We start from the raw sequence: 13,286 nt of genomic DNA, 5'->3' as shown, positions 1-13,286 counted from the left end.
TCCGCTTTTCTTTTTGTGACTGTTGGTTCTTCCTCGATGCATGGGAGCCGGGTAGAGGTGTGGGTCCGAAACGTCATTACACAAAAGCGTGTGGCCCGGGCGGCTGGAGCTCTTGCGCAGGAATGGGCAAAACGGCACCTCGGACATGTGCTATATTACCCGGCAGCAATAGAGCCTCCCAGTCTCTCTGCGTACTTGTCGCATGGTCGTTTCACGCTCGGCAACAGTGCCCATCAGGAGGAGGAGAGGAGGGGGAGCTAGGCGAGGGGTGAATCATTTGTCATGGCTAATTTTATTGTGTGCGTGGTGTTTTCGTGACCATGCCTGATCGCTTAAACCCTGACCGCTATAGAATCTTGTCAGCATGCCTGATTGGTCGAAGTAGACAATTCGTGGAGAAGCCTGTGTCTCCCAACAATCCGGAGGGTGTCCTGGATCACGTGAAAGCAATCGAAGGATGGGGTCTGAATCGTTTCGGGGAGCAAGGAGACAGCAGCCCACGGCGCCACGTCCCCGCGGGAGAGTTAGCCAGTCTGGCAGGCCGCCGGCCAATTGTATGGAATCGTTTTGTATGTAACATGTGTACATGGTAAACTTCATGTAATGCCAAGGTAATAAACCTAGTTATAGAGGTTTAGAGGTCTAGCACCCGCTCTAGATTAACTTCGACAGCGGGACAAATTGTTGCGCCCTTTCATGGCAATTTCACTGCAGGGTAATAACTTAACAGTTGCCTTCGACAGCTGTGTGCTTTTACCACTTTAGTGAGGTCAGGCATCCAGATTCGCCTTATGCACAGTTTATTTCGTTTGGCATGTGAAATGCCCTTTTTACGGTTTTTATTCGATATCTCTTTTCTCAGAATTGTTGTCATAACGGGGCGCCGTACGAAAGGGTGCTGGTATAAATGTGCTATGGAAACACATCGCAAGCGTGCAAAGCATGCACATACTTCTTGTACATTCTAGTATTGCACGCAGGCTGCTTCCAATCATTTTACAAGTAGCCACGATGAAGTAGAAGCGGTTAACAAAGACATGGCGTGCTCTGATTGATATAAAATGGCATATGTGGACTGTGGGACACATACATCCGACTTTTTTCTCCAAATCGAAATGTTTGTAATCTTTTAAATTCATTTTTAGCTACATGGTCCCGAACGCCATCATATTGCTTCCGACAAAAAGCAATGTGATTTCTTCTGTCCTCTTAATGGCTAAAAATTTGGAGGACGCGTAAGCTTCACCGTTAAGGGTGGAACGCGATAGCATTCAAAGATCCCTGACTGCTTCTCACGCTTCCCGGCAACTGCAGCTTATGTAACCGTAATGTTTACCGAGAAACGCTGGCGGCGAACGCTATCCATTAAGGCGAGCTTTCTGGTAGAAACGCGGCCTTTTGCGTAGGCTGCGGATGCGCGGAGGCGAGCGCCATCTGGATGATGTTGCAATGATCCGGGTGCGCCGCTCTATGAATGGTAGGAACCCTGGAAGACGGGCTTGTGTTTGAGTACCCGCATAACAGAATTAGATTTTTCTCGGATATGCGATTTACAATCCGACGCTATCATGTCTGTAGGTTGCGTGTTAGTCGTAGTTTGCGGTTTTTCTGGCGCATATTTCTTTGAGAAATTCAATTAGTTCACTAACGCCTCTTCCCTACAGGGAGGGACTGCGTGATTGGTCATGCATGGTTGGGAATCATTTTTGACTCACAAGACGCTCGGCGATGGACGCCGGTACCGGGTTTTTTGCGACAGGGGACGCTTAACGCTATCACGCTAAAGATCACTGCCGCTGTTGCGTGCATGGCTACTGCATCTGCTAGCCCGCTGCCCACTTACCAAAATAGTCCAAGTAAGTAAATACCCCACATTTTCCTTTTGGGTCGTAATGAATGAGAGTCAGTATTACATTTTTTTCTCCTGTAACAGAAAAGAAAGTAGGAATGTCGACAAAAATTTAAAACACATGCTTGTAAAGAACGTTGATGTCTTTTGCCACCACGATTCTAAAAGCTGCTATATTGTTATAATATACATTTTGATCACTAAAGAAGAGTACCATGCTCAAAAAAATGACAATTTAGCTTCTTTTAATAGCCAAAACACCATAGCTAGCTGCCCTTGGGCAACGTCAATATCTCTACAACACCTCTGGAACCTCATATTTAATCCATTGCAGGTATATTGGCATTGCATTCTACTTCGTAAATAGCTTATTAGCTGTGCAGAAGTAAATAAGACAAAGTAAATTATATATATAATTTATTCATAATGTACCTTTTAAGCTTTAGCTTGCGGTAGATACAAAACTGCATTTACCCCTGGTGTAGTTGCTGGAAACTATGTGCGGCAGTACACTACGTCCGATACGCCTTAGCAACTGGTGAGCAATTTTTCAACAATTTCAGCAGGGAAGATTCTAGCCTACTAGGCCACGGGATGAACAAAAATAGCAAATTGAGAGCTTGAATAGTGACATATTCTTAGCAGACAATTAGTTCTAAATGTGCCATCATGAATACCACTTGGCTCACGTACCTTGCAGCCGATTTATTCTAAAGAGCAAATAAAATTACAAAGCAACCTCCCTTGCCACCCAAGTAGTCACATAGCACTCTTTTAAAGGTAGGTATTTCGTCCCTAGGTTGCGCTATGTACTTAAGCCGCCCCGCACCTAAAGTGCCACTTCCTCGAGGACCAGTTCAGAAACCATGCCGCGTCTGCGGCCACCTCTGGTAGTAGACGTTGCTGGGTGCCGCATTTCAAACGACAGCGTGTCGAAGCACAAGCTGTCCCGAGGTAACAAAACGAGAACGTGCCCATTGCTGCCGTGCCATTGTGAGGCGCCTTCAGCAACATAGCACAGTGTGACGGTACCATTGTGCAGTTTTTACAGTTGTGTTAGATAGCAGTATCCTTTGGATCTGGCCTTGGAAATGGTTATACAAGAAAAAATATTCCCATTCCCGCACAACAGGCGAAGCAGCGATTGTGATAGCAAATTAGGAGATAGCTGTCGGAAGTAAGAATATTCCTTTTATCGGCTGTATAAACTTGTACACATTCGCCTAATAAAATATTATAAATTAAAAAATGTGTTAGCTTGACTCAACGAGCATGTAGAAAGATATAGACGCACAGAGACAGCGCTATCTTTGCGTGTCTGCTCCTTTCTACGTCCTTGCTCAGTCGCGCCTAAACATTCTATCATATATTCGAAGCAACTAGTCCGCCAACGCGTTTTAACTAAATTTACCAGCGCGATGTGATTGGCGCACAGGCGAACATGAACACATCCCGCTCGATGAGCGCGGAAACTCGCTGTCAAAATGCTGGAGTGAGGAAATGCGGCAGCAGCAAACGAATTGACCTCCGTGCATCTCTCGCTTCAATGCGAACAAAATGTCGAAAGCACAACGCATACGAAGCTACCGGCACCACGCACACTCTGCAAACACTGCAGATCGCTTTGAAGAAGAGGCCCGTGTGGGTGCGCACTTTGGCCACGTCGAAGATCGCGTTCAAGACACACGAGTGCCGGCAACGCCGTTTAGGCAGACATTTACTACGGCGTGCGCTATTTGCGTGGCCAACGCCGTAGTAGGCGTCGCGGTTGTCTTCACTCTATGGAGCGGCGCGCGAGCAACCGTAGAACACCCCTCCTCCTTCACCTGGCCTTCACTTCGTCTGCTGCCTGAAACCAAATCTCCCTTTCCCCCTCTAGCCTCTCATCTTTCTTTCCCCGCCCCCATTCCCCATTACGCTGCGCCGTGCTCCCATATGGGCTGCAGAACTGAGCGTATTTTCCCTCTCCCAAATCACGAAGAAGAAGAAGAAGCCTGGTGCTGTCGCAATAAAAGCTCAGTGCATTTCAAGTCTGTGGAGCCGTGATCAGCGAAGCCGTGTATATGGACCCCTTAATGTTGAACTGCACCTCAACTGCGGGTCGGCCAGGCACTGAACTATCTTCTGGATTGGCCCACATATGAGAAGTGCTTAACGCCTGTGTCCCCTCCACCGCAGGTCAGCCCGGCATATCACTATCACTATATTAAGGCTAGTATGCTTCGCATCCTGGGCTTAACCTTAGCTAAGCCACAGCCATTTTTTATGTCTGCAAACGGACACGATCCTGAAGGAACTAGCCCTGAACAGCTTCGCTGTAACTCGCTGTACAATTGTTTATGTCTTTTAGGTTTCCTAATTAAAAAATTATTAAAATTTAGTTACGTATACTAATAAGTTAATTGCGCTGACGAACGCGGGAGCCGGGGCAGGAGGGCGTTCGTGTGATGACGTTGAGGGGTGCCAACGAGCCATCTGCGGAAGACGACGACGCTGGAGCCAAGCGTGATGATGATAGTTTTTTGTTTGAACAGGGAAACGACCCTGGGTGAACTAGCCCTTAACAGCTTCGTTGTAATTCGCTGTAAAACTGTTTACGTCTTTCGGGTTGCCTAATCAATAAATTAATGACGATGAGAACGCGGGAGCAGTGGCAGGAACGTGTTCGCGCGATGGCGACGTGCCAACGAGCCAGCTGCGGAAGACGACGACGTTGGAGCTAAACGTGGCGATCGTGTTGCGTTTAAACACGGACCCGACCCTGGGTGAACTAGCCCCTAACACCTTCGCTGTAATTCGCTGTAAAATTGCTTACGTCGTTTGGGTTTATTAATTAATTAATTGATAATGTTGTTACATCGGGCAAACGTGGAGCTACATTAATGATCGCCTGCGCGAGCATGCCGCTTCAGTAAAAGAAAACCGGTACGGTCATTTGGGTGCCCACTGTAACACGTGTGGTTGTACCCCGATTATTAAGTGCGACATAATTGGCAGATATAGCGAAAACCGTGTGCGGGAAATCTTTGAGGCATTTTGAATATTCAAAAGTGGATAACGCGTGCATCAGTTCTGTGTTCCTCACAGCCTCAACAAAAGAACTGGATTATCTTCTTGGATGACGCCTATCCATCCTTCGCATCCTTCTTTTTATGTTCTTTATGTCACATTCAATGATGTCTTTATATGCTGCTTCTTCAAATAAAGCATTTGGTTACTAGTCAGCGCTCTGTCATATGGTCTTTACTCACTTATCCTGAGTCGCGCTGTTCCAGTTTTTATTCTATTTATTTAATTAATGGCGATGACGAACGTGGGAGCAGTGGCAAGATGTCACCGCGGGGCGCCAACGAGCCAGCTGTGGAAGAAGATGCTGGAGCCAATCGTGATGAAGATGTCTGTTGAAACACTGGCACGATCCTAGGGGAAATAGCCCTTAACAGCTTCGCTGTAATTGACTATAAAATTGTTTACGTCTTTTGGGTATTTAATTAATTGATGACGATGATTAAAGCGGGAGCAGTGGCAGGACCGCGTTCGCGCCATGGCACCGAGGGTTGCCAACAAGTCAGCTGTGGAAGAGGACGACGCAGGAGTCATTCGTGATGATGGTTTTTTTTGTTTAAGCACGGACACGATCCTTAGGGAACTAGCCTTTAACAGCTGCGCAGTAATTCGCTGTAAAACTGTTTACCTCTTTTAGGTTTCTTAATTAATGAAGTAATGACGATGAAGAACGTGGGAGCAGTGGCAGGAGCGCGTTCGCGCCATGGCGCCGAGTGGCGCCAACTAGCCAGCTGTGGAAGAAGACGACGCTGGAGCCAATCCTGATGATAGTTTTGTGTTGAAACCCGGACACGATCCTGGGGAAGTAGCCTGTACCAGCTTCGTTGTAATTCGCTGTAAGATTGCTTACATCTCTTGGGTTACTAATTAATTAATTAATAATTAATGATGATGACAAACGCGGGAACAGTGGCCGGAGTGCGTTCGCGCCATGGTGCCGAGAGGCGCCAACGAGCCAGCTGTGGAAGACGATGATGGAGCCAACCGTGATGATGATGGTTTTGTGTTTAAACACGGACACGATCCTCAGGGAACTAACCCTTAAGGGCTTCGCTGTAATTCACTCTAAAATTGTTTACGTCTTTTGGGTTTCTTAATTAATTGAGTAATTAATGACGATGTCGAACGCGGGAGCAGTGGCAGGAGCGCGTTCGGTCTATGGCGCTGAGGGGCACCAATGAGCCAGGTGTGGAAGAAGACGACGCTGGAGCCAATCCTGATGATGATAGTTTGTGTTTAAACACGGACACGATTCTTGAGGATCTAGCCCTTAACAGCTTCGCTGTGATTCCCCGTGAAATTGCTGACTTCTTTTGGGTTCCCAATTAATTAATAAACAATTATTGACGATGACGAACGCGGGAGCAGTGGCCGGACTGCGTTCGTGCTATGGCGCTGAGGGGTGCCAACGAGGCAGCTGTGGAAGACGATGCTGGAGCCAATCGCGATGATGATAGTTTTGTGTTTAAACACGGACACGATCTTTAGGAAACTAGCCCTTAACAGCTTCACTATAATTCAATTTAAAATTGCTTACATCTTTGGGTTTTTAATTAATTAAAGAAATAATGACGATGACGAACGCGGGAGCAGTGGCAGGAGCGCATTCGTGCGATGGCGCCGAGGGGCGCCAACAAGCCAGCTGTGGGAGAAGACGACGCTGGAGCCAATCCTGATGAAGATAGTTTTGAGTTTAGACATGAACACGATCTTGGGGGAACTATACCTTAACAGATTCGCTGAAAAATTGTGGTTCGGTCCCAAAAATAGCTAAACGCCGCTAAAACATGGTAGTTTTCCGCATATGCTCAAACTTCTTTGACGGTGTTCAAACTATACGCGGGCTCCACATCCTGGAGCAGCGCAGCATGCACCGCAGCTGCTGCTCGGCAAGAGGTACGGTACCATGGCAGCTACTATGCCTGTAGCAACGCTGAAGAGCGCCGCCAGTAGCGTTGCAGGCGTCGTCCCTTGATTGTTCACGAGGTGAGAACGACGGGAAAACCTGTGTTTGTCAGCACTCAGTGAAATATTAGACACCCTTAGGTGCACGTTATCGTTCTCGTCACAGGGGCAAACTTAAGTGTACTCTGAGCGAATGCGCTTAGCTGCTAGTGGCATTCGTAGGTTGCAACACGTGAACGCACAGTGACATTTACTGCATGGCGCACTCGTCGGCGAGTGTGTTCGGGAAATACACTTCGCGGGAGCGAAGTGTGTAGCCTCCTTAGCAATGAGTAAAACATAAATAATACTGAAAGCAGATTCGGGGGTAATATTTAAAAACATTTTTTAAACGCTAATGTTGCAAGGCAAGAAAATGTGCCACAGTGCAAAAAAAGAAAAAACGAGAAAGCGAGAAACTACTCTCGCTCTCTGCCACGCCGAAATAGACGAGCAGATGTTTGCTGGTACGCGCCATTTGGACTGGCCGTGTTCCAATACTCGTCGTAGACGACAAAGTAGACTGGTAAGCAGACAGCGACCATCTTAGGTCTCGTTCCAGTTCTCCCGAAGAAGTCAAAGTAGACAGCTTCGCGAAGGCAGCATCGAGGTCAAAAACTAATCAGGCTAATTTCATGTCCAAACAAGATGGCGGCTCAGCAGGACGCTTGGAGACTCGACGAGAAGGTCGTCTGCGCGCAAGAAAAAGTAGACACGCTTTCCTGTGGTCCGAATGGAGCTCACGTCGTGTTTTTCATAGGTTCGAAGGCGCAAGGACTTCAAATGCAGATATAATGCGTACTTTCTTCAATCTTCTTTTTGTCGCTATGAGCTGCGATGACGTCGCAGAAGTGCCTTCCAGACGGCTCGAAACGCGTTCCATTACATGGCCTGGCAGCTCTCTGGGATTTCTCCTTTAGCTGTCTACGTAGACTGTGTCCGATGTTGGCGAGAATTCGAAAACACCTTCTGTTTGGACTGGTACTGGTCAAGTCTTGTTGTCTTGCCTTTGATCGTGAAGATTAATCTTGTTATTGAGATTGCAAGTAATTACTTCACTTGCACTTAAATCAATTTGAAAGGATGTTGCTAAAAACGAGAATCTGTATTTGCCATATTAAGTTAAAAAATATCTGCTTCGTCTTCTTACTCCCGATCGTTATTGCCACCAATTTAAAAGAACACTTTTCCTTTTCGTGAAGCAGTACGCCGCTAAAATGACACTCAGTGCTCTGAAGTTCACTTGCTCCAAGTGCACATTAGTTTGTCCGTGTGATGGGTGTATTGCTGTCCATTCTGTTCAGACCATTGCTGATATATAGCATCTCCGCAGGAACATACAGCACCCAGCGCTCATTAACATGTGCTGAGCGTTGTGAATGCAGTGTTCACATAACGTGTTCACGCAGCACACAATGTTCTTACAAGCCACCGAAAGCAAAGCATTGGCCTGGCTCTGCCTCCCAGGGTTTTAAGCACCTCTCGAAGATGCGTCTACTTCATGCAGTGTGTAGTTTTTTGCAGCCAAAGGCACTCCACGTGTCTGGAGAGTTTCCAGCGCCCCGAGCGTGAGCAGAGCATGTGTCGGCGATAGGGCGACAGTACGACGACGGCGCAAGTACGCCTTAGACGTGCGTAGATTTAATGATGCCTTAATATTGTCACAAGCTGTCATGAACCACGCCTGCCGCGGAGACAACCAGAAGAAAGAAGAGAACGACGTTGGCCAAGCTGCCGCGAGACCGCTCTTCAACAACCGCGCCTATCAACCAGATTCATCTGGTTCTGCGCTAAACACCTCGTGTGTAACATTTGGTGGAGCTGTGCGGGGTAACTCCCACGACCTACAACGGAACCACCAGCACTAGAGCTACGCCGAAGCCGTCGCCTCGCCGGACTTTCGCCGTCATGCTCAATCATGGCTACAGAGCAAAATACCCTCACCAGCAGTGCCTCGGCAAGCCCAGTCCCTATCCAGCACTACCGAGAGCCACGCACGTTCTCGGCGAAGGCAGAGGAAGATGTGGATGAGTGGCTAACCCATTACGAAAGGGTAAGCCAATACAATAACTGGAATGCTGCCAGTCAGCTTAGGAACGTTGTTTTCTTCTTGGCCGGCACGTCGCTAGTATGGTATGACAACCACGCGAACATGCTAACTACATGGACACGCTTCGTTGAGGAGATCAAAAAGTGTTTGGGTGACTCGGACGCAAAGAGGAAACGTGCGGAACTTACATTAGCCCAGAGAGCTCAGGTACCCGGCGAGACTTGCACTACCTATATCGAAGAAATTTTGAAGCTGTGCCAAACCGTGAACCCTCACATGACAGAGGAAGATAAAGTGGGACACGTGGTAAAAGGAATAGCGGAAGACGTGTACAACTTCCTCATTGGTAAAGAGAACTTGCACACTGTATCAGAACTGATACGGCACTGCCGTACGTTCGAGGCGCTGAAGACTCGCCGAATTACACCAAAGTTTGGACGGCTGGCCAATGTAGCAACTGTAGCAAGTGTTGACACGAGTCCTCCGCTCCCAGACCTTTCGTCCGCCATCCGCCAGATAGTCCGCGAGGAGCTCCAGCGACATGACGAATAGGTACGTTATGCGGCGCCACGTTGCAGCTCCTCCGTTTTCCGAGACACTCCTTGGGAACCCCCTTCGGCTACTTGGAACCACTCGGTGAACGTCGCGGATATTAACGGCTCCAGAGACGAACCGCATTACATTACGACCGAACCACCACGCAATGATTCGCCCCCTCAACGTTTTGATCCACGCCCACGCAACTTTCGTCCACGAAGACTCACCGCTACCTACGACTTTCAAGGGGAAGAGCCTCGTTACCCTCAACCGATGTCTTCGGCAGAATACTTCAATCCGCATTCTGAAGTTCGCCCTTCGCCAGTGTGTTACTGCTGCGGCATGCCCGGCCATATAGCTAGGTACTGTTGCCGACGCCGAGCATCGAACTACGGATCGTCAGCGCCGACTATGCGGTCTAGCGGTCGTACACTGCGCACTCAGTGGCCAGGAGACTCCACTTCAGGAAGCCACTTTCGAGAGGACCGATGCAGCGCCCAGGAGACCTACCTTGGAGAAGAAAGAACCCGGAACCGCTACCGCTCCCCTGCCTCCGACCGTACTCTGGCGCCACCACCAGCCTTCCGAGCCTCCCGATCACCATCCCCTCGGCCGCGATTCACGTCGCCAACACCTCGGCGCCGTTTCGTGTCGCCCCCGCCGGGAAACTAGCCAGCGCGGCCGATGGAGGTGAGGTCGCTGGAAAATGTGTGCTGTCGACTCAACTGCCTCCAACTATGTTCATGCTAAAGAATAAGGTTCATGTACTGATTGATGGGGTCTCTACAATGGCTTTAGTCGACACGGGAGCAACTGTCTCGGTCATGAGTGTGGGGTTTAAAGGCCTTCTGGGACGCAAGGTTATGTTTCGTTGGGACCAGTGCACAAGTTTCCGTGAAGTCAGTGGTGAATCATTCTACCCGGTTGGTGTGTGTAACGTGGATGTGTCATTGGGTGGGAAAGTTTTTAATGCAGAGTTTACTGTTCTTCCTCGCTCCTCGCATGACGTGATTCTGGGGATTGACTTTTTGCAATTGTGTGGTGCGAATGTTGACTGCCGGACGGCAGAACTCAGTGTCGACACCAGTGTTTGACCTGTGCTCTTTGAAGGTGAAGCTTGCCCGGAGAGTGTGCTGTGCGTGTCTGAGGATACAGTTGTGCCCGCCTTATCCGCGATGCGTGTTGCCGTCGCCTGTTCATCTCCGGATCCTATCTCGTTCGACGCTGCAGTGGAACCTGTACATCGGAACTGCCTCAAGAAAAACGTGTTAGTTCCACACTGCATAGTCTCAGTGACCAATGGATGCGCGGGGCTGTGGGCGCTAAACTGTTCCACTGAAGCGGTAGTGCTACCTCAAGGCCTAAAGATTGCCACGTTTCAGGAAGACTCGCCCGTATCGGTGGCAGTACTTACAGAGCTCCCCGATGGAGGAGCAACCAGTGTCTCGAGCCCCGGGAGCTCGAAGATACTTTCCATGATTGACAAGTCACTCAGCGATCACGAGCGTCGAGTTTTGATGGCCCTGCTTACGAAACATACCTCGGTATTCGACTTTGCGCAGCACGATGGCCCGCCATCAATTCCTGCGTCCAGAACTCGTCACTGCATCAACACAGGAGCCGCCCAGCCAATCCGACAAAAACCCTATCGTGTATCTCCGTCAGAACGCAAGATAATCAGTGATCAGGTCCAAGAAATGCTATGCAAAGGCGTCATTCGAGAATCATCTAGTCCTTGGGCAGCACCCGTGATATTGGTGAAGAAGAAAGACGGTACGTGGTGGTTCTGTGTTGATTACCGTCGCCTAAACGCCGTCACTAAGAAAGATGTATATCCGCTACCACGAATTGACGACGCCATCGACTGTCTCTTTGCGGCATCTTACTTTTCCTCAATCGATTTACGGTCAGGTTACTGGCAAATTCTTATACACAAGGACGACAGAGAAAAGACAGCATTTGTAGCACCCGACGGACTAGTCGAGTTTAACGTGATGCCTTTCGGGCTGTGTAACGCACCTTCAACGTTCGAAAGGTTCATGGACACGATATTACGCGGCTTAAAATGGGAAGTTTGCATGTGCGACTTTGACGACGTTGTGACCTTCGGGCGAACGTGTAGTGAGCACAACAAACGTTTGGATTTGGTCTTGAACTGCTTGGAGAAAGCGGGCCTTGTGCTCAATTAAAAGAATGCCGTTTTGGGGAACGACAAACTCTTGTGCTAGGCCATCTCGTCGCTAAAGAAGGCATCCGACCAGATCCACAAAAGACTGCGGCCGTAGAAGCATTTAGAGTACCCAACTCTCTCAAGCAGTTAAGAAGTTTCTTGGGCTTGTGCTCCTATTTTTGCCGATTCATTCCCCGGTTTGCTGACATGGCTCATCCCCTTACACGCCTTCTCCAAAAAGGCGTTCCCTTTGAGTGGACTGCAGATTGCGACTCATCGTTTCGCCAGCTCAAGTTCCTGTTGACATCCCAACCAATTCTTCGGCACTTTGATCCTTCATCACCAACTGAGATTCACACCGATGCCAGCGGCGTAGGCATCGGTGCTGTGCTAGTTCAGCGTGTTGACGACAGTGAGCACGTGATCTCTTACGCTAGCCGGTCCTTGAGCCGCTCCGAGCGCAACTACACAGTCACCGAACAAGAGTGTCTGGCGGTCATCTTCGCCGTGCAACGGTTTCGTTCGTATCTCTATGGGCACCCCTTCACTGTGATAACAGATCATCATTCGCTATGCTGGCTTGTGAATCTGCGGGATCCCTCAGGACGACTAGCGCGCTGGGCCCTCCGTCTACAGGAATACGATTTCGTTATTTGCTACAAAAGTGGCCGGCGACATTCTGACGCTGATTGTCTCTCTCGGATGCCACTTCAAACAACTGAATGTGATGCGGACAATTTTGATGAATACATCGCTTTTGTGTCCCCGGAATTTCCGGATATGGGTACCGTCATATTCGAGCAGCACAAGGACGAGAGCTTACAACCGCTCTTCGCGGCAGCACAGGAGTCACCTGCAGGCAGTCGCTTTCGCCTACGTGATGGTGGCGCGCTGTATAAGAAGAGCTACTCGACCACCGATGCACGCTACCTTTTAGTTGTCCCCAAGAACCTTCGCCACCAAGTATTACACGCCATGCGCGATGACCCAACTTCGGTCATCTTGGTTCCACGCGTACACTTTACCGGGCTCAAGAACGTTTTTACTGGTCTAAGATGCGGAAAGATATCGAACGGTACGTCGCCAGCTGCTCTCAATGCCAGCGCTACAAGCGTCCGCCACAAGCGCCACATGGCCTGCTTCAACCAGTTCCCCCTTCTAGCGTCTCCTTTGAGCAAGTTGGTATAGATATTCTGGGCCCTTTCCCGCGATCCTCCAAGGGTAATCGTTGGGTTATCGTTTGCGTAGATCACCTTACCCGCTATTGTGAGACCGCCGCATTGCCATCGGCCACAGCTATAGAAGTTTCTATCTTCTTGCTGGCTAACGTTATACTCCGACATGGACCTCCTCGCATAGTAATCAGCGATCGTGGGCGACAGTTTACCGCGGACGTGGTTGAAGAAACCCTTCGTCTGTGTTCATGTAGCTTCCGCCATTCTACGCCCTACCATCCACAAACTAATGGTCTGGTCGAGCGCGCAAACAGAACGCTTGCCAACATGCTGTCCATGTACGTCGATTCAGCACACAAGAATTGGGACAGCGTCTTGCCTTTCATTACCTATGCCTTCAATACCGCGAGACACGAGACCACTGGTTACTCACCATTTTTCGTTCTGTATGCTCGTCCGCCACGCTACACCCTCGACACCATATTTCCCTACTTC

At 49.1% G+C, this 13,286-nt stretch overlaps 1 long non-coding RNA gene across 1 annotated transcript in view; it reads right to left on the bottom strand.

The window, feature by feature from the left end:
* LOC126522959 (uncharacterized) overlaps positions 1-13,286 on the bottom strand; it is a 42,770-nt gene that overhangs the window by 3,930 nt on the left and 25,554 nt on the right. Inside the window, exon 4 of the long non-coding RNA XR_011894927.1 lies at positions 1,844-1,924. This is a non-coding gene — a long non-coding RNA (uncharacterized lncRNA). The remainder of the gene's footprint in view (positions 1-1,843; positions 1,925-13,286) is intronic.

Source organism: Dermacentor andersoni, chromosome 6 (genome assembly GCF_023375885.2).
Source record: "Dermacentor andersoni chromosome 6, qqDerAnde1_hic_scaffold, whole genome shotgun sequence".
In the NCBI taxonomy this organism is placed as follows: Eukaryota; Metazoa; Arthropoda; class Arachnida; order Ixodida; family Ixodidae; genus Dermacentor; species Dermacentor andersoni.
The sequence above is the reverse complement of the archived record's forward strand: the minus strand, read 5'-3'. Positions and strand labels throughout refer to the sequence as shown.